Source organism: Nomascus leucogenys, chromosome 6 (genome assembly GCF_006542625.1).
Source record: "Nomascus leucogenys isolate Asia chromosome 6, Asia_NLE_v1, whole genome shotgun sequence".
In the NCBI taxonomy this organism is placed as follows: domain Eukaryota; kingdom Metazoa; phylum Chordata; class Mammalia; order Primates; family Hylobatidae; genus Nomascus; species Nomascus leucogenys.
Window position 1 is genome coordinate 87282359 of NC_044386.1, and position 6380 is coordinate 87288738.

At 41.2% G+C, this 6380-nt stretch overlaps 1 pseudogene; it reads right to left on the reverse strand.

Moving 5' to 3' along the window:
- Positions 1-531: 531 nt before the first annotated feature.
- Positions 532-1345, reverse strand: LOC100587286 (annotated as a pseudogene).
- Between the last annotated feature and the right edge of the window lie 5035 nt (positions 1346-6380).

Sequence of the window (6380 nt, forward strand, 5' to 3'; positions counted from 1 at the left end):
GTGGGTGGATCACCTCAGGTCAGGAGTTCAAGACCAGCCTGGCCAACATGGTGAAACCCCATCTCTACTAAAAATATAAAAATTATTCAGGCATGGTGGTGCTTGCCTGTAATCCCAGCTACTCAGGAGGCTGAGGCAGGATAATCGCTTGAACCTGGGAGGCGGAGGTTGCAGTGAGCCGAGATTGCACCACTTTACTCCAGCCTGGGTGACAGAGTGAGGCTCCATCTCAAAAAATAAAATAAAATAAACACACAGACACACACACACACAGACACACACAGCTATGTGATTCCAGATGTATACAAATTATAAATTACTCTTAGTAATCCATAAACTCTTGCTGTATATTTCAAAGCTATGTTGTTGGATATGTAAACTCGTGTTATAATTTTTTGGAAAAGTATTCCTTTTATCAGTATGAAAATTATTTTTGCTGATATTTGCCAGGTTTTAACCATTTTATTTATTCATGTTTTGGAAGCACCAGGGTCCATTGAGACATTTTATTTGTAGGTATATATTACACCCCTAGAAAAAGAATCCCAGGATTTTCCCTCCTACGTGTTCTTGCCTTGCTTTTTTTTATGGTCCATGATGCCAGCTGAGGTTGTTAATACAATGAATTGAAACTGGTGGGATGAAAGCAGGTTATTCTGCCATTTTTCTATATCTTTGAGTTGGACATTGATATGGTTTGGATGTGTGTCCCCCTCCAAATCTCATGTTGAAATGTGATCCTCAATGTTGAAGGTGGGGCCCAGTGGGAGGTGTTTGAGTCATGGGGGCAAGTGACTTAAGAATGGCTTGGTGCCCTCCTTGCCATGATGAGTAAGTTCTGGCTCTGAGAGTTCATCGAGATCAGGTTGTTTAAAGGAGTGTGGCCCCCTCCCTCCATCCCTTGCTTCCATTCTTGCCATGTGATGTGCCTGCTCCCGCTTCACCTTGTGCCACGAGTGGAAGCTTCCTGAGGCTTTCACCAGAAGCAGATGCTGGTGCTATGTTTCTTGTACAGCTTGCAGAACTGTGAGCCAAAATAAATCTCCTTTTTTTATACATTACCCAGCCTCAAGTATTTCTTTATAGCAATGTGAAACTGACCAACACACATCAAATCTGGGGCTGATCACTCCACACTTGTTTAACCTGTCTGTGAGGTTCACCATTTTCTCAGCTCTGTGATCATCAATGGTTTCAAATCACTAATGTAGCCATGCTTCATCGTCACAGTTAGAAACTGGATGATGACTTCGGAGAATGGCCTAATAAGAACCTGGCATTTGCCCCTCTTCTCAGCATTGTTGATGCTCTTGAGAGCATCAGCCAGGACATTCATGTTCACCATTATGGCTGCTGGGTAGCCTCACCCTCCCAAGCTCCCAGTAAAGCCCCAGCAATGAGAAGCTGCACCGCCCACCTGGCCACAAATCCCCAATGCTGCCTGCCCCAGGCCAAGGCCAAGGCGCTGCCTGTCCCCGGCCAAGGCACTGCCTTAGTTGCTAAGAGGAGCCAGGCACTGCAATGTGAGCCTGGGCTACCACCTCTCTGGGCAGTTGAAAGTTCCGGCTCTCACCAGTGCTGCAGCCTGCACTTCATGGACCCGGGTCCCCAGAATGTGGACCATGGGGTGTCTGGACATGTCTCTCCTCTATGCCCGTCTAGGACCCTGCAAGGCCAGGATTCCTGCCCAGTGGGGCCCAGTGTCCTCAAAGAGCACTGAACCTGAGCCTTAGATTGCAGGATGGTGCCAATGACTGATGATCTTAACCATTTTGAAGTGTAAAGTTCAGTGGCATTAAATACATATGCATTGTTGCACAACCATTACTACCATCCATTTCCAGAACATTTTCATCTTCCCCAACTGAAACTCTGTACCCATTGAACGCTAATTCCCCATTCTCCCCCCACTGCCCTCCTAACTGCCATTTTACTTTTTGTCTCTATGAATTTGACTACCACATATAGATGGAATCATACAATATTTAGCCTTTCGTGACTGGCTTATTTCACTTAGCATAATGTCTTCAAGGTTTATTCATGTTGTAGCATGTGTCAGTTCTTCATTTTTTTTTGCTGAATAATATTCTATTGTAACATTCTTTTTTTAAAAAAACAACAGGTTGGGCTGGGTGCGGTGGCTCACACCTGTAATCCCAGCACTTTGGGAGGCCGAGGCAGGCAGATCACAAGGTCAGGAGTTCGAGACCAGCCTGACCAACATGGTGAAACCCCGTCTCTACTAAAAATACAAAAATTAGCCAGGCGTGGTGGCGCGTGCCTGTAATCTCAGCTACTCAGGAGGCTGAGGCAGGAGAATCACTTGAACCTGGGAGGTGGAGGTTGCAGTGAGTTGAGATGGCGCCACTGCACTCCAGCCTGGGCAACCGAGTGAGACTCCATCTCAAAAAAAAAAAAAAAGATTTATTAAGATATAATTTACATACCATAAAATTCACCCTTTTAAAGTATCTAATGACGGCCAGGCACAATGGCTTATGCCTGTAATCCCAGCACTTTAAGAGGCCGAGATGGGCAGATCACTTGAGCCCAGGAGTTTGAGACCCAGCAACATGGAGAAACCCCGTCTCTACCAAAAATACAAAAAAATTAGCTAGGTGTGGTGGTGTGCACCTGTAGTCCCAGCTACTTGGGAGGCTGAGGTGGGAGAATTGCTTGAGCCTGTAAGGCAGAGGTTGCAATGAGCCTCAATTGAGCCACTGCACTCCAACCTGGATAACAGAGTGAAACCCTGTCTCAAAAAAATAAATAACATTTAAAAATTAAGTACATATTGGGCATTTTTCATATATTTACAGAGTTGTCCAATCATTACCACTATCTAATTTCAGGACATTTTCATCACCCCTGCAGCCATTAGCAGTCAGTCCTCATTTTCCCTTCCCTCCAGGACCTGGCAATCATTAACGTATTTTCTGTCTCTGTGGATTTGGCCCTTCTGGACATTTCATATAAATAGAATCATACAGAGCTGGGCATGGTAGTGTGTACCGGTAGTCTCAGCTGAGGCAGGCAGATCCTTGGAGCCCCAGAATTTCCAGGCTGTAGAGTGTGATGATCATGCCTGTGAATAGCCACTGCACTCCAGCCTTGGCAACATAGTGAGACACTGTCTCTGAAATAAGTAAATAAATAGGGTCATACAATATATGGCCTGTTGTGTTTGACTTCTTTTGCTTATAATATTCCCAAGGTTTACTTGTTATAGCATGTATCAGTACCTCATTCCTTTTTATTGTTGAATAATATTCCATTGTATGAGTATACCACATTTTGTATATCCATCTATCAGTCGATGGACATTTTAGTTGTTTCCAATTTTTAGCTATTATGAATAGTGCTGCTATGAACATTTGTATACAGATTTTTGTGTGAACATATGTTTTCACTTTTCTTGGGTATGTACCAGGAGTAGAATTGCTGGATTATATAGTAACTCTATGTTTAACATTTTGAGGAACTGCCAAATAGTTTTCCAAAGTGGCTGTACTATTTTACAATTCCATCAGCAATGTATGAGGGTTCCAATTTTTCCACATCCTTGCCAATACTTTTTATTGTCTATCTTTTTTATTATAGCAAGCCTGGTGGGTGTAGTGAGGTGCCTCATTGTGGTTTTTATTTGCATTCCCTAATGACTAATGTTGAATTCTTTTCATGTGCTTATTAACATTCATTTTTAATGCACATATGCAAGTATATTTTAAAGAACTAATTGGTATCTATGTCTTCACTGTCAAAAGACAAAATTACAACAAATTTAGTTTAAACATCTTAATTGGCTTTATTCGCATTTCTAGAATCAGGCAACACTTTATTCCACAAAATAGAATAAGTATTCCGATGAGCTGAGCAGAAGAGGTTGGTTTTTATAGGCAGAGAAGATCTGAAGAAAGCAGAAACAAAGAATGAAAAGTGGACTGGTAATTTCAAAGTTACTTTTTTTGTAAGGCAGGGACAAAGAGAAAGAATAATGGAAAGATAACTGATTGGTTAACATCAGGTTACTTTTTTGGTAGGGATTAAAGTGGAGGGAACTTCATTATCATGCTGATTGTAACTGGCCTATTTGGGGAATTGTCTGTTATCTCTCTCCTCTTGTTACCAAAACACCAGGGGTTTGGTCTAGGTCCTGCTGCTCACAGCACAGAAAGCCAATCACTGAGGCAACAGTGTTGCCAAGAAAGAAGGATTTAATTGAGTGCTTCAGCTGAGGAGAAAGGAGATCAGTCTCCAATCCATCTCCCTGATTGACTAAAATTAGGGGTTTCTATAACAGGGAAGAAATGTAACTACAAGTGGGAAAACAGGAACTTGGGGTAAGGACACAATCATGATGAATGAGGGACCTATCATCTCATTGTCTGAATACTGTGATCTCTTGAGTTTCATTTATTTGATACTTCTTGAGAAGCCAGGGGTTTCTTTCCTGAGGAAGGAACTCAGATAAAACAAATGTAAGTTTCGAGCTTTAAGACCAGAAGTGTCCATTTCTATGTTTATCAAAAAAAATCTATGGGACTGTTGGGTTGGTTTCATCCTGATTTCTCAGAAGGTCAGATAACAACTTACCTTCTGTTTGGTGAGATGGAACTTTAGCATGGGTGACTCCATTTTGGTTTTTAGCCTGGTCTGTTGAGGCCTAGGGCAGGAGCTTTGTTCAAAACAATGGCCTCCCATAATTATTTTTTACCATCACCCAAACAAGGCAAAAATATTAACAGGAAGCTTTATTTCATTACCTCCATTTTTGTGGAATGTTCCTATGCACACTCAGTATGCTAACCTCAAATTTTAGTTCCAGGTTGTTATAACTTTTCAGGAAGTTATTTAGATAAAAATAAGATTTATTCAATCATTTTAAGAAATTCACATCTGGGTGTGGTGGCTCATGCCTATAATCCCAGCACTTTGGGAGGCTGAGTCAGGATGATTGCTTGAGTTAGGGAGTTCAAGACCAGCCTGGACAACATGGTGAGACCCTGTCTCAACAAAAAATAAAAAATAGCTGGGCATGGTGGTGCACACCTGTGGTCCCAATTACTTGAAAGGCTCCCAGCTACACCCAGGATTGCTTGAGCCCAGGAGTTCAAGGTTGCAGTGAGCCATGTTTGTGCCACTATACTCTAGTCTGGGCAACAGAGAGAGACCTTGCCTCAATAAAAGAAATTCACCTTTGGTTTTTGCATGCCACTGTTTCCTCTTGGGTTTTTTAACTAGAGTACAACATCTAATTGCTTTTCTTTTTTCCCAAAAAGGATCTGGAAGGGAAGGAGTGAGTAAATTTTCTGAGTATTTTTGTGTTTGAAAATACCTCTATTTCATCCTCACATTTAAATATAATTTTGCTATAAAATAATAAACTGAAATATCCTTTACTTTAGCATTTTGAAGGTATTGAATTTATGTTGCTAAAAACGTCTGATATCATTCTTTTCTAGTGGGTACATCTAATTTTTTTTTCTCTGAGCATTTAGAATTTTTTCTTTATCTTTGATGTTGTACAGTTTCACTATGATGAGTCCAGATGTGGGTTAAAAAATTATTTTATTGGTACCTAGTGAAACCTTTCAATCTGAGAACCTACTTGTTAAAAAATACTGGAAAATCTCTAGTTATTATTTCTTTAAATGATACTTTCTCCCTGTTATCTCTGGCCTGTAATTCTAGAACTCTTATTAGATGAATATTGAATCTATTCCCTATATCTTTACCTTTTATTTCTTTTTAAAATCCATCTCTCTTACTTCGTGTTGCATTCTGAGAGAATTTCCATACCTCATCTTCCAGTTCCCTGATTCACCCTTTAACTGTGTTCATTCTGCTACTAGCCCATGCATTTTTTATTTCAATAATTATATCTTTTATTACAAAATTTCTGTTTCTTGGCCAGGCGCGGTGGCTCACGCCTGTAATCCCAGCACTTTGGGAGGCTGAGGCGGGCGGATCACAAGTTCAGGAGATCAAGACCATCCTGGCTAACACGGTGAAACCCCGTCTCTATTAAAAATGCAAAAAATTAGCCGGGCATGGTGGCGGGCGCCTGTAGTCCCAGCTACTCGAGAGGCTGAGGCAGGAGAATGGCGTGAACCTGGGAGGCGGAGCTTGCAATGAGCTGAGATCATGCCACTGCACTCCAGCCTGGGCGAAAGAGCAAGACTCCGTCTCAAAAAAACAAAACAAACAAAAAATTTCTGTTTCTTGTTTACAACCAGCTATTCCTGTATCATGAATAAAATACTTTCTTATCTCTCTAAGGATTTATAATCACATTTATTTTTAAGTCTAGTTCTGGTTTTCCCTGTTAACTCTCTTTCTTCAGGTGTGCATTTGTCTGTTGGATCTGTGATCTCTTTTTT